The sequence below is a fragment of the Scomber japonicus genome, chromosome 12, assembly GCF_027409825.1.
Source record: "Scomber japonicus isolate fScoJap1 chromosome 12, fScoJap1.pri, whole genome shotgun sequence".
NCBI lineage: Eukaryota > Metazoa > Chordata > Actinopteri > Scombriformes > Scombridae > Scomber > Scomber japonicus.
The window spans coordinates 4,577,019-4,602,569 of NC_070589.1; positions in this window are offsets into that span (position 1 = coordinate 4,577,019).

Below are 25,551 nucleotides of genomic sequence, written 5' to 3' on the forward strand. Positions count from 1 at the left end.
CAGCTGGATTTGAATACAACCCTCACCATGTGGTCATTGAGACCTGTGTCCTCTGTACGGTTCAGCTCCTCTGCATTCATCTGCTGTCTTGACTTCTCCAGATGTGTCTGGGCTTGTGTGCCCTCCTTTGCTTGCCTCCCTCTTAGCTTCTGGGGCAGCAGCCTTGGCCTCTGCTTGGGAATTGGCCCTATTCTGAACCCCCAGCTTCCTTTTTGCTCTGGGCTATCCTGTTTTTAGCCATCTGCTGCACCAGTGAATGGAGACTTCACCCTCTTTCTGAGGCCAGGCTGGAGAGAAGGATCTGAAGCTGGCTATGGAAGAGCTGTCTGGTCTGGTTTGGTTCAGCCTTCATCACCTGGTCCTTCACCTCGTGAACCATGTCAAGCTGAAGACAGAATGAGTGCCATAAGATGTGGTATGGCACAGTTAATAATGCATGTATGGTGGACATCTCCTTGATCTCCTTGGTATCCTCCTTTCTTCACTCTTGTTTAAATAGAAATGATAAAATTAGGGGAAGATTTGAGTACGTCAATATCATCATGGATCATCATGTATTGAATTTTTGAAAATCTAGTGAAATTAAAACTTGAAAAACATATTCCACTGGTAGGTATCTTACATTTCATTCCATTGATCTCATATGGAAGGCAAGAATGGAAGAGTTAAGTTTAAGTCAGTCTAGACGTTGGCAAAAAAGGCCAATAATTGTATGTAGGGCCCACTCGCCTTGAGCCACACATTTCCTCATTTACCTTGCTCTCATGTGGAGGAGAGATTAGCAAAAAGCTTGCGTGCAAAGTCACCAATAGGTCAAACCTATCATAGTCCAATATGTGATAACTTTGCACCTCTAGCACACACAGGAAGCTGATGGGAATAGTCATGTCATGAAAGAAAATAAGCTGTCAACTTGGAATTTCTGGTAAATTTGCCAATTTGCATATTCATAAATCCTTGCATTCTCAATGAGGGTAAAGGTGTAGATATGCTGCTAATCCAATTTCAGTAGTTTATTGAACTGTTTGGTGTGGGAGAAAAAAAAACATGCTTATGAAAAATATGATTCAAAATAGAAGATTTTTAAGGTTTTAAAATACATCTGGAGGGGATCTTAAAGTCAGGGAATGCAGATAAGTGGAAAATGTATCAAGCTGCAACCCTGCATTAAAAATGAAGCCTTCCTGCATTGATGACATAACTTCCCCAGAGTCGCAACTACAAAACAAAACTGAAAAAAAGAAAAGAAAATCTATGGACAAATTAACAAGCAGAAAAATGCAACATATACCTGTCCAAGTCTTTCCTTTTCCAGGAAATGGTACCATTACTCTGCTTGTTATTCAATATGTATTTTAAGTTATAACTTTCAGTTCTTGAAGTATGTGGTTGGTTAGATATTTAATGTATTTGCAGTGGAGAACTTTATATTGGTTAGATAGTATTTATTTAACAAAACCATGTCTTTACTTTACTATATCAGGGGTGTTTAATTAAAATTCACTGAGGTCCACATCTGTTAAGACAAGGCCCACGCACACACAGTCCTTCATACACACTACATTACATATCACTACCACACAGTGCATCTTACTGCATGCTATTCTGCTGCAACCTTTTACAGTGCTGCTATATTGCTATTTTATCATTAGTATTAGTAGTTATTGCTTCTTCAAAGTGGAGGAAACCAGTTCTACTTTCTTATTTGTATGCACTGCTTATAATCAGATAAATGAATTGTGAATATATTACTGCATTTTTGGAATCCTTTGAAGCCGTCTTTGGATTTAATGTGTCTGCTTGTCTGGTGATTGGATTTCTACTCATAAGTTCTTTTTTCTCAATGTAATGCATTGCATCATATGTTTGATTTTCACTGCTGCCATTTGTTTCTAACACATTGCCTAGTGTGGTTTACTGTTTAGAAAGAAGAACAGATAGATTGTGGCACTAGACATGGCTGGATCTAACATACAGGCAACCTGCTCAAGGGCCCCTGGGCCCTCTACAATGGGAGAAAAAAGTGTATTTTTCTTTGGTCAGGCTCCCCAGTGATATGACACAAGGTTTGACCCATTCTTTTGATGTTGATAATTATCGTTACTGTCATGTGACCAATAGGTAGGTATTTAAACAGAGCAGTCATGTTGAGTGTGCCTGTCATTACTACGACCAAAGAAACTGAACTTTACTGCTGTATGTGTACGAGACAATGTAAGTTGAACAAAACATCACTTGATGGACTCTTCCGTTAAATACCGGCTCATTTGCTCATATATTCTCCATATTTCTAAACACCTAAATTAGGGATGTCCGATATTGGCTTTTTTGCCGATATCCGATATGCCGATATTGTCCAACTCTCAATTTTCGATACCGATATCAGCCGATACCGATGTCAATATGTGGGTTATTTTTCCTCAAAACTAATTTAGGTAACATCACATATCTCCTGTTGTGGAATTAACACAACATGCTTAATGTTATTGTGATGCCCCACTGGATGCATTCTCGAATGCAACAAAGCTTTCCAAATGTTAACATTGTCTGTGCAAAATAAGAAAAATACTTCAACTTAATTTAGGGAAAAAGTGCCACGTTTATTTATTTTTTTAAATTGTCTCAAACAACAGTTTGGATTACACTCTACCTGAGATAATCTTGACAATGCCCACAACAAGTAGGGCAAATTTGACTTCTTCACAAATGAAGATAAAACATACATAAAACATACTTCAGGCTTGAGGTGAAGAACAAAAAATGAAACATTTTAAGGTGTACAAATCTAAGCAGCTGTGTCCCTAGCCCATTACTTGGGCTAATGCAATCATTGAAATTATAAACTGGGCTCAATCAGCACTGCTCTACATGAGCAACAACAAAGAGATGCAACATTAAGGTAGTGTGCAATAAGAACAAGGAAGGCACAAAGTTTCAGTCCAGACCTTCCAGAGTAGTAAACAAAGTCCTCCTTTAGTATTAGTCCAATGAACGGGGCTAAAAGACTGACTGGCCTTCATAACGGGCCATACCCACAATCATTAAAATATAAACATACACTGGGCCACCCTGCTCTTTCGTATGAGTAACAACAACATGTGCAAATAAAAACAAGAAAGGCACAAAAAATAAAAACAGCTTGAGTCCAGACTAGTAAACATAACCCTCCTTTAAAGTGGAACAAATGAGGCTAAAAGACTGATGCTGACTCGACTATATGACTGGTCTAATTTGAGTTTGTGAGAGGTAGATTTTTCTGAATGAAAATAAGCATCTCAGCATTGTGGCAGTGTACGCGATTTCTCTTCTCGTCTATGACATTGGAGACGGTGCTGAACAGCCGCTCGCTGTCTTCGCTGGTACAGGGCGCAGTGAGGTACTTGCGTGCAACTCGGGCAAGTGCAGGGAAGCGGACTTGGGTGGAGCTCCAGTACTTGAAAGGGCATGCTGTCTTGAGGATGGTGGCTTCTCCCAGGTATGCATGCACCTGAATAAAAAGTAAAAACAAAACAGAAAAGTCTACTTACTTTTCTTCAAAGCACAGACAGGCGTATGTTTATTTGATTCACTTTATGAACATTTTCATGTGAAGCACTCAACAAATCTGCTGATAAAGTTTATTATTTACTCACCTGTGATGCTGTTTCGCCTGTAGTTGCTTGTTTGGCGACATCATTCTCTGTGAGGATTTCTTGGTACATGTCCTGCAGGCTCCCAGTTCGGGCCCTCTTAGGTAGGGGGTCCTGGTCCTCCTGGCCTGGATCACCTGCACTGGCACCAGCAGCGTCTTCTTGCTGATCATTGCCCACAACGGCCATTTCATCCACAACTTTCAGCAGCATATTCCGTGCTTCCTCCTTCTTATCTGGGTCAAAATAACGGTCTTTGTAGCGAGCATCAACCATAGTTGCAATTGCATAAAGAGGTTCAGTTTGCACACCATTAAAGCGTTTACTGACAGCTTCCAATAGAGTATGTTTGGCTGTTTGCACACCTTTGTCTGATTCATCCATCTTGGCAAGCAGCTGTGTCAGGGACACCACACCAGGGATGACATCTGCAGCAGTGGCCTCTGCAGAGCTGATGTCCCTGGTTAGCTGCTCAAAGGGTTTCAGGAGGGTGATCATCTTCTCCATAATCCCCCACTGAGTTGCTGTCAATGTTGTGGGGAGTTCATAATCAGCAGCATATGCACTTAAAACCCTCTTCTGCTCCACCAGGCTCTGCATCATATAATAGGTAGAATTCCACCTGGTGGAGACGTCTTGTTGCAGCTTTTTCACGGGCATATTGAGTTCTTTTTGTATGTCTTCAAAACGACTGCAAGCAAGTGGTGAATGCTTGAAGTGTCCCATCACTCGCCTCCCCACAGCCAGAGCATCTGCAATACTGCGCTGAGACAGGGCACCTCCATTCACTGCGAGCTGCAAGGTATGTGCCATGCAGGGCAGACTTGGGACACCAAACTCTGACGTAGCTTTAGCCATATTGCGTGCGTTGTCTCTGACCACTACGTGCACATTCTCCTTGGGGATTGTCCACGTCTCGAACATCCCTTCAAAAGCAGATGGGATTGCTTCTGCCGTATGAGACCCGCGGCACTCTTGGGAATGAAGCACAGACTTCTTCAGCACAAAGTCTTTATCTAGCCATTGAGCAGTCAAGCTCAACATGCTAACCTGGCTAATGCTTGAAGACCAGATATCTGTTGTGAAGCTAATGGATGTAGCATCAGCAATTAGCTTCTCGACATGACTGTAAACAACACTGTACAACTCGGGTAAACAAACATCTGATAAATACTTGCGATTGGGCATGGTAAAGCGTGGCTCGAGGAACTCCACAAGTTTGGTGAATCCGGCATCTTGCACGATTGAAAATGGCTGGTTATCCAGTGCAATACACTCAATGATTTTCCGATTGATGGCTTTTGCCCTGGGGTGGTCCTTGGCGTATTTTTGTTTTTTCTCGGTGGACTCTTTGAGCGTCAACTGTGTGTTTGTTTTCAGTGCCGCCTGTCCCTGTTGCTTCTTCTCATTGCTTTGCTGCACAAATGCCGCGTAACTCTCTGAATGATTCATCCTGAGGTGGGAGATTAAGTTGGAAGTGTTGAAGGAAGAAATCTTGGTTCCGCCTCGCATTACTGACGCTTTGCAGTCATTGCAAATCGCAAGTTTAACGTCCGAAGGAGACACTTTGGAAAATAATTCCAAACCACAGACATAACGTTGAAACCGAGCGAGCAAGTTTGTTACTGCAGCCATCCACGCTTGTTTATACGCTTCAAGACGTGATGAGGTCATGATCTGTGCGCCGGTAAATGCTTCAGCAGCGCATAGGCACTATTTCGGTGTAACGCAAGCATTATTTTATCGGTTTTAAAGCAAAAAAAATCTGATACCGATATTTACAGATATTACATCTTTATGCTAATATCGGGCCGATGATATCGGTGGGCCGATATTATCGGACATCTCTAACCTAAATGGATTACACAGTTGGACAGAGAAATGTAAGGCGGCAGAGGGAGAGGGTTTATGGGCTACGAACGGCCGGTCTAGTCAGGCAGTCACTTATATTTGCGACCATTAAAAAATGACTAGGAAGCAAATGCCAGCTTTCCCCACGCACTTCCCGTTGCTGTTAAAGTAACTGCTGCGCTGCTTTTCTTTGCCAGCAGCTCGTTTCAAAATCCCCTAAACTCAATTGGTGGTAATTCTCAGTCAGCCATAGCTTCATGTATACAGGTAGCAGAGCTGGTGACTTGGACTTGTGACTCGTACTCGAGTCGCACTTAAGTCGCACTACACATTGACTTCAGACTCGACTCGGACTCGACCTCAAAAGACTTCAGACTTGACTCGGACTCGAGGCTGGAGACTCGCAAATGACCATTATTTTCATGTTATCATTTATATTCTCATTATTTATTATCTGTCATTCATCTTCTCTGTTTGCATTTGGGAAGTGATCTCTGGCTGTGACTGAGGCTGACAGTAAACACCAACATCACGCATCCGCCGTGTGTGTACGTGCGCATTTCGAGCAGATCCCGTCTACTACTGTATACTGTATTAGAAACTCTCTGATTTCAAGACAATGGCGAGTGAAAGAAGCCCAACAGGAGTACCGTGGATCGTTACATTTGGCTACAATGCCTTCACGCAGTCAGCCAACAAACGGACAGCAGTGTGCAAAGTGTGCAACAAGAAGATTCAAGATTTTGGTTCAACCACTTCAAACTTCATCAGGCATCTGAAAACGCACCCAGACCGGTCAGTCACTTGCTAATGTGAAAGACGTTAAAATTAGCAATTAGCTCTCAAACGAATATTAACGTTACATTCTTGCTGCTGGCCATATGATGTGACAGGCTGAGTTAACATTTCATAACGGTGTGCCAGAAGATTATTCTGTGACATTGTCTTAAGTTAAGTTACAGTACAGTCACCCAGTGGAGCACCTACACATTTAATGCTTTATAAGAGTCATACCCAAGCAGCCTATTCTAGATATCAAGACGGATATTTGTCACATATCGAGAGAGAGAGAGAGAGGAGTCATACTGTAATAACCATAACGGTCACAAGTCTAAACTACGTCAACTCTCATCAACCAACAAAAATGAGCTGAGAACAAACCCACCGGGCCATAAATCAACCTGAATCAACCAAGAAGATACAAAATCCTAGTTAGTCTGACAACAATATCTCAGAAATCATACAATCCCACAGATCACAATTTAAATAGGCTAGTTCAGTCCAGCACTTAAAACAACAGAAAACAAAACAGCACATCAGCCTTCTCTGACAGCATTTTAAGATAAAATTTTACTCACCAAAACGTAGTAACGTAAGATAGACGTCGGTTCACTTCACATGTTTAAATCCTTAAATCCCGTTTCTAGACCAGGTACCTTCTCCATTCAACGTTAAATCCTCGGTTTGTTTTGCCTACCGGTGTTTCGGTTTAACTGGTGACTTTCTAACATTTCATTACGATACAAGAGGTGTTATCCATCCGGGTCATCTGATCGCAATCTAACTTAAATAAATGAGTTATCAAACCGTATTCGTCAAGACATTGTTTGCTAACTGTTTGCAGACTTGAATGACAGCAACCAATCACCAAAACCGCTTTGAATTATTAGCCAATAAAGAAATCGCATTTTACAGAGCTTATAGAATTTGAATTTGATTTAGTGTTTGCGAGAGACTTGAAACTTGACTTGGACTCTTAACCAGAGACTTGAGACTTGACTTGGACTTGCAAAAAATGACTTGTGAACACCTTTTACAGGTAGTTACACCAGGCCTAGTCTGGCATGCACAAACATTCATTCAATTCCCAATGACACCTGACAGCCAACAGCATGTAAGACAGGAGCACCCATGTGCAACTCTGTGCCCCATCAGGGAATGCTGTGACTTACATTAATCAGAACCTAGTCCATAAATATCCATTTAATTTGCAATGCATCATGTAAAGTTACATGTGTTCTCAAATTTTTCTGGATCTAGCCATGACTCCTTTACATTGGCCAACTCTGTTTTTCGTGCAGTCTTCCAGGGGGACTGAGGGCTGGCTGTTAGGGGACAATGGCTATCCATTAAAGACATGGCTGATGACACCGTTCATCATGGCGACAACAGTGCGTGAAATATCCTTCAATCATAAAAACGCACAAAAACATGCAGTGTCATAAAAAGAAAGTTTGAAGAGAGCTGAAAATGCGCTTCAGATGTCAGAAGTCAGGTGGTTCATTACAATACAGCTCTCAGAATGTTGCATAACATTGCCATGCATCATGGATGTCTCTTCGAAATAAATGAGGACACAGTACAGGATAAGGCGTGAGGCCGAATTACATATACCTGTTCCAGATAATTCGCCAGCAGCAGCACATGCTAGGAAGGAACAGTTGGCAGAAGAGGTGCTTCATATTTAACTGGGTAAGTACACAAAATGTATTTATTGGAAATTAAAGTCTACACATTGACTTTATTATGACATGTTAAGGATGCCACCCTAGGCATCCACTGTTAACCATAATAAATAAAACAAAAAACAAACAAACAAAAAAGACCATTTTCAAAAACAAATAAAAACAGTTCAAATGAATAGATGAACACTGATGAAATTAAATCAATCAATGCAAATGTTGAAGGTGCTTTGTGAAATAAGCTAGTTTTGTATTATGTTTGTTCACATTGATTTATCGTCATTGTAATTGCAATACCTGGGACGCCCACCTCAAGCCCCCAAAAAACTTAAATACTTTCCAGAGTTAGGGTTGAGGCAGCGATGCCCTCAGCTGATGTCAGATCCTCATTTGTGAGAGATGGTCCACCTCCCGTGCCCAAAACATGTTTATGTTGAGCAGCAAGATTTTCCCCGTCTCCTGGCATCATTCTAGCGCTTGCTGCACTGTGCTGTTCTTGTGATGCTTGCCATGATCTCCACCCACGCCTGCCTCACCTGTAGAGGATAATTGCTTAATCCTGCCACTTCCTCAACATAAACTTTTAAACACTGAAGTCCTTTCATAGAGCAAGGATCTAAATTTAAAATAGACAGCATGAATGTATTTGGAACAGGTGTAGAATAACAAACTAATACTGAGCACTTATTTTTAGCACATCATTTGTATATAGGCATATAGGCCAATGATATACACAAGAAATCCATGAAATGATGACCACTATTTAAATCCCTCACACACCTCAGGGAGCTTTGGTGGATTCTTGCTGTCTCCATGAGCTTGTGCGCCTTGACTTCACGCACGAGCTGATCTGTTTCCTCAGCAGAAAAACGTTGTATTTATTTCCTGGTATATCCGCCATCATAGTAGCAAACCGCCATCATACAAGCACACCTGTCCTTTCAAAGGGAATGGGAGATGACACTCTTGATTGGTTTACTGCGTGTTACGCCCAAAACACACCTATGATTAATGAGGAGACTTAAGTCATACCCTTTTGGAACATGTAGCCTGGCACATTGACCATTTTTACACTGTTAAAATAGCAAAAGTGGATTTAGACATGCCCCAAAGACACTTGTGCCACGCGATTCACGCCATGCTCTATAGATCACTATAGATTAGTAATCAAGCCTTGCTAACCAGTTGTACTGGTAATCCTGGTAATCTATTTAACTTCTAGTAGTAACTAAGATAGTAGTTATGAGGATTTCTTTTTATGATGTAGCAGTGAAGACTGATGGCTCTAATGGTTCTACAATAAACCCCACACTTCCATAAAGTTCTGCTCATTTTACCTTTACATTAAATACATTTCCATCATTATTGCTATGTTATATTTTCATGTCTTAGGTCAAATAGGACATGATATTGTGTGATAGGAGCTGTTTGATATTGTAAAAGCTAAAAAATACACTCTCTCTGCTCTCTGAAACATGAATCAAGGTTTAATCACATTTATTGATAAGTCTGATCGATTATTGATGCTTTCTGAACACATCTGTGATTCAACATTTGGTATAGACACTTTTAATAAGACACTGTTTATGAGAAAATTCTTAGACCAGGTCAAAACTGACCAAGACTTACTGCGAGGGCGTAGAACATGAACAGTATGTAAGGGTTAATTAAAAATATAAATAATTCATTTCCATTAAACACTCCCTTATCAAAATGTTCACAGAACACATTCAATGTGGTTAAAGCCGGAATAAAATCAATAATTCAGTCTACATTGCTCTATAGATGAATGTGAGTGATTCTGATAGAATCTGCTGTCCACAGCTGCTTTATACTGTATGAGACATTTCTCCATCAGGTCATTAAAGCCCTGCAGCATCTGAAGGCAGTAAGACTGATATGTTAATAAATCTGCAGCCTACGCAGGGTAATTCATTATGTTTACCTTCATTAAAGCATCTGATGACACCAGGCTGCTACAGTGTATACACACACACCTCTACACACCACACTATAACTTGATAGTCTGTGTTTTGTTTTGTTATGAAGGAGACATCAGGTCAGCAGAGCTCATCAGCCTCGTTACCAACTGTCCTTTTAGTTGAAGTAATGTTTCATGTTTTATCCTTGAAACACATTGCAGTGGAAATGCTGTTGTGTATCATTAATTAATAAAATATGTGACCATGTACGAAGTGAAATACATTATAATTACTGCTGAAGTATTGTTGCTCTAATATTATCATATAAATCATTGTACCAAATCAATTTATTTCTTTATTTTTTATCATTATTAGAAAAATTAAACTACTCCTTTTGTCTTTGGGTGCAGATTTTTGGTTACGTGTTCATGTTGTGACACTCTGAACCATACTGAGCTGTTGTTATCATGCTTTACTGTGATTGGCACAACTGTCGCCTATCTATGACAGCAGTGATATGACTGGCTGAGAGTATTTAGTAAGCACCACACCTGCTGATCTATATTCACCTTCACTCAGCCCTTTGGCATGTTTGGCATACATGAACCAAAATAGCAGGTGCGCATGGATTCGCCCACACAGTCCTCTGTGCTTGCCATCTATTATTCAAATTTCACCAGAGGGTTCAAAATATCAAACTGAGGGTGTTATGCATGCTACTGCACCCTTGTAGAAACAGGCCTGGCCATTGTGGGGAAACATTTATGTAGAATTACTATAAAATTAAAGCTGCAAGCAGCGTTGGGCGGGACCTCGCCCCCTTGCGCACATCGGGCAGTTGCGAAGCGGAAAGGTTTCCGTTAGGGGCATTTAGATGTCTTCAGACCCGGGCTTTTATCGGACACTGCAATAAGTAGATCACTCACACACACATATATATACACACTCACACACACACACACACACACACACACACACACACACACACACACACACACTAACACAAACTCACACATATAGACACACACTCACACACTCTCTCTCTCTCTCTCTCTCTCTCTGTGTGTGTGTGTAGGCATTTAGACTGAGCAACTGAAATGAACTGCCAACACTTTGATGAGTCAAACAGGAGAGGAACTTATTTCCGGTGAAACCTGTAGATATGTTTGTAGGTCATGCTCTTGTAATCCGTGTTTGATCTAGACTTTGACAGCATTGTCAGTGAAGTAGTTGACAGACTGCACATATATCTAAAAACATAATACAGTTAATAAACTTGAACTAGAAACAGAACACTGAGGCACCTTTTCTTCATCAGGTATCATGAGTCATTACAAGTTTTCTCCACTGGGTGGCACACTAAAACCACAAATGATCAGGATGACTGCAGAGACTGAGCCAGCTGCACACACACACACACACACACACACAGTTGTTGCCATGGTAGTTAACGACTGGGCAGCATGAGGACAGAGCCAGTGTTGCCAACTTGGCGACTTTCTCGCTAAATCTGGCGACTTTCCAAACCCTCGTAGCGACTTTTTTCCTCAAAAGCGACTAGCGACAAATCTAGCGACTTTTTTCTGGTGTTATTGGAGACTCTGAAGTGAAAGCACGTATCGTTACTGTCGTCAATGAGTAGTGGGTGCTGCCGTGAGCCCCTTCCCTGTCCCAAAGCACTCACAGGCAGTCAGGTTCACAGTAGCCTCACACAGCTGCAGTCAGAGCAGAGAGGAGACCCACACCCCCCCCCCACACCACTCCACATCCACCCTGCATAACAGCCTTTTGATTCAATTTGATATTCTAACATTTAACAATAAATATCAAAATGTATTTACATTTTAAAAAACAAACAAACCAAGAATCAACATAAGAAAGCTCATTTGTAGTTCTTAACATATTTAGGGTTTTTTAACTCACTTTTTGTCTTTATTCCTCTTTCTTACAGCGTCCGTTACAATAACATGCAAATGGTTATTATGCAAATAAGGCGATGACGTCATTTAGCGACTTCTAGCGACTTTTAGGACAGCCAATAGCTACTTTCCTTACTGAGGAGTTGGCAACACTGGACAGAGCATGCACAGACAGTATGGAGATTTGAATGGGAGAGGAACAAGGTTCACATGTGGGTCCGCAGATCAAGAAGTATAAAACATAGCCAGACCAAATTACACATATCTGTAGATGAGACTTGTGACTACATTTTGACGTTTGAATGGAGTCTGTAGCTGAAAGTATGCAGGAATAATGTATATATTTTGAAATGCCTGAAAAATCGTCAAAAATCATACATTTAAAAGGCATAATGTGCACTTCCTGTTGGATTTAGGTCAGGGGTGTCAGTGTGTGATTTGTAGGTCTTGATAAGACAAATAATTGAGTTTTGGTTTGATCTCTCTACGACATTCCTATCAGGCTTAGTGGCTGTTTTAGTGTTTCTAGGTGGCGCTAGAGAGCACATTTTGGCACTTTTGGGGTTAATTTTTCCATTTCATGTGCGTAGTGAATTTGGTCTGTCCTGGAGCATGTTTAGGTGATCAAATTTAGGGTCAAAGTGGCATTAGACTCTCCTCCCATTCATTCTCTATGGGAGCGTTTTGGCGTGTTTTGGCGAGGGTTTTTGGGCACTTGACCTTTGAGGGGTTCTAAAATCCAAACCGGACGAGTAATGACAAAGTTGTTCAGAACTTTTGTGCAGCAGGGTGTGCTAAGTCAGATATTTAAGTTTGAAGCCGCCACGATGAACGCCCTCGGACAAGATAACGTTTGTAGGAGGCCAGGAATCGTCGAAAATCCCACATGTAAGAGCAAATTGTGCACTTCCTGTTGGATTTAGGTCAGGGGTGTCAGTGCGTGATCTGTAGGTCCTGATAAGACAAAAAATTGAGTTTTGGTTTGATCTCTCTGCGACATTCCTATCAGGCGTAGTGGCTGTTTTAGTGTTTCTAGGTGGCGCTAGAGAGTTCGACGTTGTTTGTTTTTCCATTTTATCGAATTTTTCGCCAGACCTGATGTGCGTTCTAAATTTGGTGAGTTTTAGAGCAGGTTTAAGGGGTCAAATTAAGGCTCAAAGAGGCAGTAGAATAATAATAATAAACGACACAAAAACAATAGTGTCCTTGCCTCCAGGCAAGGGCGGGACTCCTCTGGAGTCCTCGCCCTCTTGCCTTTCGGCTCGGTCCCTAATAAAGCAAGATATCATTGCTTAGGATAGATGATCCATCAGTAAAGCAATCATCTGATTTTGCTTATGGATTTTACATACTGTATCACTGTCTAGACTTTCTCTTATTTATTTTAATTTTTTTTAAAAGCATTTTCATTATTTTCTATTGCGTGCATTGGTCTCGTTTTTTTTCTTTTTTCTTTGTTATTTGTTTGTTTTTGTTCATTCATCGTTTTTTTTTTTTTTTTTTATCAGTTTGTCACTCAACTGCGAAGCACTTTGAACCACATTAACCTGTATGAAAGCTGCTGTATGAATAAAGTTTGATTGATTGATAGACTATAACTAATGTGGACAGGTTAGGCTATAATATAACTACCATTCTGACACACTGCCAGTGCTGGAATCACAATCTGGTTGCTGTGGTAATGAATTAATTCCAAACATTGTACACACACACATTCTCTGTTTGAAAAAGAGCATTCACCATTATATAGGAAGTAACTGTGGCTGGAGTGAGACGTTACTATGATGCAAGTCAAAATGAAGATATCGACAAGATACAAGATGTTAGAAAACTTAAGAAAAAAGTGAGTTTCAAGAAGATATTTAAAAGATGAGAATGAGTTTGCCTGCCTGAGAGCTCCAGGCATGGAGTTCCACAGCTGAGTGGCCCGAAAAGCAAAGCCTTGGACCCCTGAGATTTTGGAAGCATCAGTAGGGCCCTACTAGAGGGTCTCAAGCAGCAATCAGACTTACAAGAAATTAGCAGATCACAGATATAGGCAGGAGCCTGACCATTCAGGGTTTAAAAACAAGCACTAAAATCTATTCTAAAGCTCACAGGTAAGTGAAGAGCAAGGAGTTGCTTCTCTTAGAATGTCTTAAAAGCCCGGCAATAGTGTTTTGTACCGTCTTTGGATGTTACACCTGCTGATACTAGAATAAAGTGCATTGCAGTAATCAAGTCTGGAGGGGATAAACACACGGATGACTTTTTCTGTCTGCAGATGTTAAGAGAATGACCTGATCTTGGTTAGCTGTCTCAAATGGGCAAAGCAGGATTGCAGCACTTTGGTCACCTGAGCATCAAAAGACAAACCAGAGTCAAAAATAACCCCTTAATTGCATTCTGATTTTTTTAACATGGTTACACAAAACACCCAGATTAGAGGAGAAATTGTCAACCCTGCTAGAGCTAGTGCTAGAGCTAGAGGGGGTAATTATAGCAACTTCTTACATTTGAGTCTTTAAATTGCAGGAAGGTGTTGGACATCCAGTTTTTAATTTCAGTGAGACATCATCAACATCAGTGGTACCAGGCTTTAACAGGGCATACAACAGGTTGTCATCTGCATAGCATAGAAATTGCTGGTGTGTTGGGTAGAATGCAAATGGTGAGTAAGAGGAGAGCCAAAATAAGTGCACAAAACAAACATTACAGAGAAGGATCTGTTCCACAGGTAGGAGATTAACCAATCCAGTGCCATATCACTGATGGCAACATAGTACTTCAGACGGCTGATTAATCCTTAAATAATGTTCATATTCTGCACCGCAGTATGTTGCAGGTTAATTTTGACCAAGTCCAAGAATCCCCTAATTGAAAGTGTCTATACCAAATTTTGAACCACAGATGTGTTCAGAAAGCTCCAATTATCGATCTGACTGATCAATAAATGTGATTAAACCTTGATTCATGTTTCAGAGAGCAGAGAGAGTGTATTATTTAGGAGAAAAAACAGCTCCTATCACACAATATCATGTCCTATTTGACCTAAGACATGAAAATATAACATAGCAATAATGATGGAAATGTATTTAATGTAAAGGTAAAATGAACAGAACTTTATGGAAGTGTGGGGTTTATTGTAGAACCATTAGAGCCATCAGTCTTCACTGCTACATCATAAAAAGAAATCCTCATAACTACTATCTTATTAAAACTATTAACTATTAATTTCACTAAAACACATGGCAATAGACAGCCTTCATGGACAAACATTTGTAGCATCTATACAAAAGTATAACATTTTTAATTTTTTAACTTTTGTGCATTTTGGATCACTTTAGGAAAAGTCATCAAATTTCAGAGTAAAATACATTTGGTGTGTTTTTACAACTGTCACATGTCAAAACGGGTCAAATTTGATCTGAACAGTATGTAAGGGTTAAAACATAATGATCCACTGTGTCACAAGTTGAGCTGAGTTCTAGGAGTATTAAAATGGAAGGCAGGATCGTGTCTGCTGCAAACAGTAAGTAATTAGTGACCTTGTCCAGAGCAGTCTCAATGCTCAAGCAAGATTAAATAGTTTTTATTGTTGTCATAAAATAAATTAGTTGCATTAAGCCTGATAAAAGATACGTTTGGGGGATCTGTGATCTAAAACATGGGTAATTTATTCTTTAAAAGAAAACTAAGACTCAAATGTGAAGAAACAGCTGAAGGGGACTAGAGAATATCTGAAAGCATACCTGTATATTACTGCAAGGCCATTCTCTCAGTCTGTCATTTGTGGCTGTTTGAATAATAAATATTCTGGGGGGCGATGACTCAACGAGAAGGGCACATTCATCAGGATTTATCCAGGACTCAGTGATGATAAAAAAGTCAATATTGTTGGTGATGATAAAATCCTAGTAGATAAAAGACTTATTGGCAAAGGATCCTACATTGAGTAAACACAATTGAGCTGATTCAACAATAGGAATTAAGGAAGTGGTATTAACGCTGTTTCTATGAAGACTGTAAGTGGAGGTGGAACAGGGGAGAGAACAGGCTCTTAGGGATGCTCGGCCATAGCAAAGATGTTAATGCGGTCACCACTGATATTGAGTCATAGAAGGTAAAAGAGAGTCGTTTGCGACCCTTAACCACCGACACCCAGAGGAGGATGGACTAAGTGAAGTTGGGCCAGGGACATCAAGCCAATGGCTGGTGGGCTACCCCTAGATATGAAACACAGAGATCCTTGATGAGCCGTTCAGTAGATTGCAGTTAACTTTTCGGTTCAGCAACCTCAGTGGAGCTGTAAAAGAGGGATGACCATAGGCCTGAGAAGACCTGGGACACACTGGCTACATCTACCTAAGCTTGAGTATGTATTGCTGAATACCACACAGGCAATGTTGCTGCAGCTGTCAGCCCTATCTCTCTACATATGGGTTGAATTTTGATAAGGGCCAATAATAAAATGTTTCATATCATTTCATTATAAATTTAATTTACTTTCAGTGTCAACAGAAAAAGTTTAAACAGCATGTGGTCAATTGTGTTGGGATCCCCCAGGAGGAGTTGATGAGGGTTGCTGTGGAGAAGGATGTCTGGGTTTCATTGCTCAGCCTGATGCCACTGTGATGGATAGAAGGTCAGTTGTGAAAACTAAGTAATATATGAGGTGAAAGTGGCTTTCTTTCTGATAGGGGGTTTGGTGGGGCCTGGCTGGGGCTACTTCTGTGTAAGCCACATAGACTCTTCACACACAAGTTTTAAAAAAAATGATTGTATCTGCCAGTTAAACCCCCGCTGTCACCGCTCCAAGAGAAGGAAATAACAGCTAATCTCCATCTGAAAGCAACAGGCAGGAGTCCCGGTTTGACATATCACAAAAAGTGAGCAGGAGTCAAAAAAAGAAGCTCTGTGTGTCACTGACTCTCCATGCTGGTGTTCCCCGCTAGAGAGGCTCCCTGCCCCAGCATGCAACACGCAGGCAAAAATAGACTTGATATAGACATTGAAACTATAGTAAAATCTGTAATGCTTCTGGTCTAATGTCGATATGACTGTGAGATGTGGCTCAACCATTGGTATTCAAATGGCCCAACACTTACATTGTTAAAGGCACTTCAACTGAATCAGGTATAACTAAAAATAGGTACAAGTGGTGCTCTTCTACTCAGAACCACACCAAACAATGTATACCTCATAACCTGAATCCAGGGAAGAAACACATTGGGGCCAAATTCAAAACCACAACATCCCCAAAAGTTAAGTTAAACAACACAAGCCAATAAATGATCCTACAAAAATACATTTTGACTCAAATTTACAAAGGATTAGATTTACCAAAGGGAAAAAGCCCTCATTTGTTACACTCAGGCTTGGCTAGAAGTTATCAAAGAAGCCATCCGCATAGGCTGAGGCCCAGGCTTCCCAGACACAGGCACTTTCTCGACATCCTCTTCAATTCCGCCCACTGGCTCCTGAAACTTCTTAATCAAAAGGCAGAGAAAGGGACGTCACAACACAGTTTTACATTCAGCAATAGGACGTTTTATTTTTACACTGAATTCAGTGTGATTTAACATTCAAGACCATTAACCCTTACAGTATATACTGTTCATATTCTACACCTTCACAGTATGTTCCCAATTTTGTCCCAGTCTAAGAATGTCCTCATAAAGTGTCTATACCAAATGTTGAATCACAGATGTGTTTAGAAAGCATCAATAATCGATCTGACTGATCAATAAATGTGATTAAACCTTGATTCATGTTTCAGAGAGCAGAGAGAGTGTATTTTTTAGGAGAAAAAACATCTCCTATCACACAATATCATGTCCTATTTGACCTAAGACATGAAAATATAACATAGCAATAATGATGGAAATCTATTGTAAAATCTACTGTAAATTTATTGAGATTTATTGAAAATCGTTGTCACTGCTACATCATATAAAGAAATCCTATATCCTATAACTACTATCTTATTAAAACTATCCATTTAACAAAAAGACCTGGAACAGTCTCAATGGACAAAAAAGTGTAGCACCTATACAAAAGTAAAAGCCATCAAATTTCAGAGTAGAAGACATTTGGGGTGTTTTTACAGCTGCCAAATGTCAAAACGGGTCAAATGTGGTAGTGGCTATGAGCAGGGGTTAAAGTGGGCCTAAGCGCTCTGGAGCTGCACTCCGCCACCTTAGTCAAATAAAGAAATAATTCAATTCAAACTGACAGTAGCGCTGCGGACTACAGATCATTTTCGCATGCTGCTTTCAATTACGGCCTGCGTGACTCTCTCAAAAGCATCGAGATGGTCAAATCAGAGCGCAACAGCTGGCCCGCCTTCGTTAACATGCTGCATCTTACCACCACAGTGTGTTATCCTTGCTGTATCGTATATTTCATTTGAGTGAGTGCATCGATTCACGGACTAATCCATGAGAACTTGCTAGTGTTTCAAACAGCTTTTAAGCCAAAGTAAGTGGATTAAGTTAAATTGACAATTCAAACGGGCCAATAAGAATAATTTTAATTTAAAAATGGTTAGCTGCTTTAGATTATGTGCAGCAGAATGCTGACCAGGCTGCTTACTGCTAACCATCTTGATTGTAATGGCAAAACATTAACGGTTAGTCCAACTTCAAGCAATGATGATCTGCCCATGTGATTGTCTGTGTGTGCTGCTGTTACCATGTGTCTGTTAGTACTGTAAGCCTGTTCCCTCAATACATAGCACTTCTCCAACAACAGATTTTCTAAGACACAGTATTGATAAACCAGAACACACAATACTGCAGCTTAGTGAACTCACTTCATACAATCAAGCCATAATTTTGCATTGGAAATCAGAGCATTTGGGAAGTAACCTAGAATATAGTTCATGTGTACAATGTAAGGAGGACAGTGCCTTGAAATCACAAAAAATATACATTACATAGATTTCTGTTACTTGTTCATTTAGTTAATTATGTAATGGTTTTGATTTACTGTTTTAGGAAATGAACACTGTCATACTTCCCAATTTTCTGCAACTTGTCAGCCAAGTTCATGACTGCTTTTCACTTAATTGTTATGGCCACTTCCTGATTATGTGAATTCAGTGTCATAGTACCAATAGGCCAAAATAAAGGGAATACAGTTATTTACAATAATTTGCATTATTTTCCCTATTGCGCAGCAACACCGAATTTTAGGGCTCCCCCACCTGTCAAATCTCTCTTTAACCACTGGCTATGAGTGTGTAAGATTTCCCAAACCTTAAATACTGTATATGGGTCAATGTTTTGTGCAGGGGAACAAAATAATTAATTAAATGTAATCATTGAATTTAATGCAGTGTTGTTTGCAGAATTGTGTAAGTGGGCTGTCTATAATTTCTGGCAGCATCCCCAGCAGACTGCATTTATATTCAAGCAGACACACACAGTCCACCTCAGCTCTGTGCAAGCGCTACAAAAACCATCAAATGTCTCTTTTGTAATCAGCGAAGAGTGCTGATCATTATTTCCCATCACAAGTGCTGTTAAAAATCCTCCCAAATCATTGTAAATATCATGCCAAACACCACACACACACACACACACACACACACACACACACACTGTAGCTGAAGCAGCAAGATACTGTAAGTCTGTACAAGATTCAATATGTAGAGACGCTCTGTGGATTCAGATTTTATGCTGAGTGCACGGTCACAGTAATTGGCTGAGTGACTCCTGAGACACAAAGAAAGACGTAAATAAATAAATAAAGGAACCAATAAATAAATAACTGCCAACACCAGTGCCAAGACATGCTCAGAGGGCAGCAGCAGCATCACACTGTCATGCTTTATCATTAATTCACATAATCACACACTTGGACAGATTCCATTGGGTGGACACAAATCTGTAAATGTTACATTTGCTTTGTTTCTATCAGGAAATTTCACATCATCATAAATTAGGCATAATCCTCATATCACATCTAATTACCACTAACTGTTTTTGCTGCATCTCAATACACTCTTTTGTACTAGGGCTGCACTGACGCTCATTAAACTCAAGCCAGAGTGTTGCCATCCAAATGTGCAGCAAAACAATATTTCAAAGTGTGAAACATTTTTATAAAGCTTGAGACAAATTCACATCTTGGAAACATTTTTACATATCATAGCACAAAATTAGTTACATATGATACACGTTAAATGTCACAGAACAATCATCTATGTTTGTATTTTTTGTGTGTAATTTAGTCCATTTAATGGTTTAATTTGCACTGCAGTTGGTTCACTCATGAGTTAAGTGTTGTATAAATTTTGCCACCAGATGGGGTTGTAGAGTCAGTTAGAAACGAGTTGTGAAAGCGTCAAGAGAAGAAGAAAATTCCATTCAGTGTTGTTCACGTGTATATATCTATGGCAGGGCTGGGCAGTATATTGATATGATATCGATATCGTGATATAAGACTATATATCGCCTTAGATCGTAATATCGTGATACAGCATAGGTGTTTTTTTCCTGATGTTCTATCTCTTCTATTATTTGTCTTTTACCCACTTTATCATTATTCTGTCTCCCTACGTTGAACTAGTTTGGCATATTGTAATATCCTGCTATGGCATAAGAGTTGTCTTTTCCTGGTTATTAAGGTTATTTTCAGAACTTACCAGATTGTTCTAGCTTTTCTATTATTAGCCTTTTACCCACTTAGTCATAATATCTACATTACTGATTATTATTGTTCAAAAATCACATTGTGTAAATATTTTGTGAAAGCACCAACAGTCATCCCTACAATATTGTTGTGATATTGATATTGAGGTATTCAGTCAAAAATATTCTGACATTTGATTTTATCCATATGGCCCAGCCCTAGTCTATTGGCTTTACATAGCATGAGAGTAGCAGCTAGTTAATTTAGCAGCTGAGGAAACATACTGGTGGACTGTCACCACTCACTTTATCAGTTCTGCGTCACTTCCAGTATTTGGTAAATTCCCTTTCTGTGAAGGTTATGTCATTTGTAAAAGTGTTTTCCTCATGTCATTTTGTTGTATGATATGTAAAAATTGGTCTCAAACTTTGTAAAAGTGTTTCACACTTTGTAATGTTGTTGTGCACTTCCCAGCCACCGTATATTGGAGTATATTTGACATGCGGCTGAAACCACAGTGTGATGGAGGCAGCAGATGGATCATTGTCTCTGCATCTTCCAGCCATCTGTGGCTCCAGGTTTTGTCGCTTTTTGTTCTGTTCACAGTAGAATTGCACAAGTAACGCTGCCTTTTTTCTCTGTGTCAGCATTGTTGCATGAAATGTATTAGAATTGTCTCAGGACTAAAACGACCAGGGGTTTCTGTGCTTCTGTTCAGTGTGAGCAACACATCACAGATGCTTAATTAATTGATTGTACAGAGTGAGCATAAAAGCTGCAGGTTCTGCTCGTGCAGAACATGTAAAGTACTGAGTGAAGGATTTAGTGACAAAATGAGCCACATTTTGAGTTATTTTAATTTAATAAAACTATATAAAAAATGTTTCCTTTACATTTACATGAGTAACTGTTGTACAAATGAAAACTTCTGGAATTTAAGAAATAAAGTTGCAATACAGATAAACTCACCCTGCTGTTTGAAATAACCAACCTGAATCTTGATGCCTCTAGACAGCCCAAAGATTCATTCAACTCTAGTTCCCCTACACAGTTTCCCCCCAGTCATTCATGGCCCCTCTGCAGTGCCTGTATGCCTCCCTAGAGGGGAACGCACCACAGTTTAAGAGACACAGCAGTAACGTGTAGGAATCCCCAAACTGTGTGTGTAGCAAATAACAGGTGTTCATTTAACCAATTTCAACTCTGCATTCTTTTTGCTCAGTCTTTAATCCATTTGTTAACATGCTAATTAAAGCTTAGACAAAGAGTCAATGAATGGATTAGTCTTTCATTCATCATCAATCAACACCAGTTTTGAAAATCTTTTTCTGTCTTCAGTTACTTAAATGTGAGGATTGCTCCTCCTCTGCTCCTCCTCTGCCTCCTATCATTGTAAATGATATGTCTTTGGGTATTCTTGTTATTCACAGAGTAAATTAGACAGTTTAGTGCACATTATTGTAATTTGTGAGCTTTTGTCATGAACCCTATAGGCTGATTATCTTGTTTTTCTTCTGTTTACTCCTAAAACTCATTAAAACAATTAAAAAGAACATCAAAATGCAGCAGAACCACATATATCTTCTCTATTCTGACAGTATTTTCAGGATCAAAGTCTCTCCTAACCATCTGGATGAAAAACATATCCCATATGCTGCACAATAAAAAGAGATTTTTAAACTGCAACTCTGTTTTGTATCCAGGTAGTTGGTATGCTGCCATCTTTGTTAAAGGAGTGTTTGAGTTTTATGCAAATACTGTGTTTTTATAAATGAACAAACTTTCTGGATTTTTCAAACATCGGTAGTTTTGAATTTAGTGGTTCCTTCTTCTATGACTCCAATCAATGTATGCTGTTACATGAGAGGCACACTGGGGCTATAGGAGGAAGTTCAGTGTGTGTGTCACTGCCGATGATCTGATGCCAGGTTTCATCTGATTGACAGATGAGAAGAGGCTGACCTGTAGGACAGCAGTCATCATGAAATATGCATGTGGCTGTTACATGCAGGAGGGTTCAGAGTCAGAGAGGAGTGTGTGTGCTGACAGGTTAACAGAATCACAGAGCAGCTATGTTCGAGAATAATGGCAGGATTGGAAGTTTTTCTCTTCCACATGGTTGAGCAAACTGCTGACAGTTTCACAACATGTACTGCAGCTGCTGCTCAGAAACGCAATGATCATTAGGTCCAAAACTGAAGTCAGTTGTTTTCAGAAGTCAATATATAAAACATGAGAATTTGACAAAAAGGTGTTTTTTTCTGCCCAGCAGTCACATAGTCTCACTTTGCAGCACTGACATGGCTTGTTGTGCATTATGTCTGCTGTGGAAGAACTGACCAATTGTACTTTTCAGTTGGGTTTAACAATAAGGAGATACTTGTTATCTTAGCCCAGAATCACCATATCTAAGTATCTGGACTTTGAAAAGACATTGTATTTGTGAGTTTTCTTTCTTGCAAATTTTCGACTTCATAAAATCAGAGAACATCCAGGTTATGTTTCTTAAAAATTTATGATTTTTTTCTCCCGGGTTTGCAACTTTAATCTTATGAGTTTCATTTTGTATCTGGACAAAGACAGAAAATCAGTAATCATAATTGGTCGCCACTGTATCTTATTGAATATCGTCCATAAGCTGTGCATTGGTAGGTAGAGGTTATTTATTTGTCTAGTTGAATATTGGTGTACTCATTAATGTAACTCCTTAATTCGTAACAATTCATCAAGTTGGAGCTTATGTATGTTAGATGTCCTTTGATTCATTGCATTTTTTTTTTTTTTTTTTTTTTTTTTTAAATATTTTTTCAGGCTTTTTTTGCCTTTTAATGTACAGGACAGTGGAGATAGACAGGAAACAGGAGGCAGAGAGAGGGGGAATGACACGCAGGACAAGACCGCTCGACTCGGGATTCGAACCGGGATCACCTGCAACAAGGATTATAGCCTCAACACATGGGGTGGGCGCTCTACCCGCTGAGCTATGCTCAACCCGATTCATTGCATTTTTTTACCATTGTTTTTGGGGTAACCATGCTGGAACCACTTGAGTTGGGATGCTGCCAGTGTTCTTACATTACACAGCATGCCAAGGTAAAAGAAGGGTTTTTTTGTGTTTGTTTTTTACCTGTTGGAGATCATCAGACATAATAATAACAGACCCTTAGCAGACTTCTAGCTCAGCATGTGTTACCTACTGCTAAGAATCTTGAAGTTACTGTAGATTAGTACCTCATTCTCAAGACCCGTGGTAAAAGGCTAGCTCAGTTAGGGTGTATTTTGTTGTTGTTGTTTTTTCACTTGAGAAAATCGTGATTTGTGCTTTTACCAAGTGCAGTATATTAATATTAATATATTAATATTTTAAACACTTCCAAATGATCAATACACAATGAGCACACAGGAACTGATATGCACTTATATTTTTATACTTTACATATTTTATGTATTTATGTATTTTATGTATTTTAATGGATTTAATGGATTCTATGGTTTTTATGTAATTTCTGTCTATTGTATATTTGTTATTGCTGAGCAAAATACAATTTTCCACCAGCGGACAATGGTGGACAATAAAGCTTTATTCTGTTCTATTCTGTTCTATTCTATTCTATTTTATTCTGATTGTTGGATCTGGATTGTTTTAATGCAGTGTTTAGGTGACTTGGCTTCATGGTGTCCAAAACGCAGCCGCCAAACTTTTAACCAAATCATCTCTCAATATAATGTTTTCTACTGTATGGCTTTTTCTTAATAATTTCATCTCTTACTAATATTACCTGTTACTTTGATCTTACGTTATCTTTTTGAAACTGATTTATGTTTTATTTATAGACTGATTTGCAAGTTTATTCTACTTTCTTTTATTTGTCCCTATTTGTGAATAACTTTCTAACAGTAGTTTTAAAAGGTGCTATTTAAATAAAGTTAATAATAGCCTCAGATTGTTGTGTCATTTAAAAACATTGAACGTCAAGCAGCAGAAACGGGACAGTACAAACAGTAACGCAGAACAGAAACTAAACTTCAAACTGCGGATTCAGTTAGAAGCTGAACACAGAGACTTTTAGAAACATTGTTCTCTCTGGTCTCCAGCACTGATACGAGCTTAGTCTAGCAACACACTGCTCGTCACCAAAAACACATGCCAAAAACCTGGTCTTTGACTTCTCGTCCGCATTTAACACAATGACAGTCTAACATTCTGGCTCAGAGACTGGCTGAAGACTTTGCATTGGACGGAGGTCTAATCCTCTGGCTGCTTGACTTCATGAGTCAAAGAGTCCAAAATTATTACCAACACAGGCTCTCCACAAGGTTGTATTTTCTCTCCTTTGTTGTTTATTCTATATACCAACTATTGCACCAGCTCTCACCCTGGTAGTCACTTAGTTAAGTTTGCTGATGATGCAGCATCAGTCAGCCTGAGATGAGCAGGAACATGGCCTCATAGATGAGTTTCTAAACTAGGGTGATAAGTTCCATCTCATATTAAACACCTTAAAGACAGAAGAGATGTGTATTGATTTTAGGAGAGTACACATCTTGTACAGCAACCATAAGAGGACAGCCCATACAGTCTGTCACTGAGTATCAGTGTACAGAGCTCATTCACCAAAAAGGCAAAGCTTAAGATGTTCTATAGTGCCTTTTTTGAAAGTGTTTTAACTTTTTGCATCATATGCTCGTTCAACAGTGCAACAGAGGCACAAAAGCACACACTAAGAAAAATAATACACACTGCCAGTAAACTGTGAGGCATCAAACTAAATAGCCCTAGAACATATCTGTAGATCCAGATTGCTTAATAAAGTAGTGAACTTACAACACCCCCCTGGCAGGTATCACTACCCAGCCATATCAAGAAACAGGAAAAACAGTCATTTATTCCACAAGTGATTAGCCACTTAAATAAACACCTGAAAAGTATTGGCAGGCCTTAATTTCTATCTGGGTCTCTGTTTGGCAGGTCTGAACAGTGGCAACCCTTCAATCCCTCTTCTTTTATGAGAATATGTTTAATGTATGTATTGTGTTTATTTCCTCTTTCCACTTTGTATGGACTGATGCTATGTGTCTGTCATTTTAACTTAGTTTTTGTTTGTTTGTATAAAACTGTTTAATGTTGTTTCGGAGGGCAATTGTTATGGTA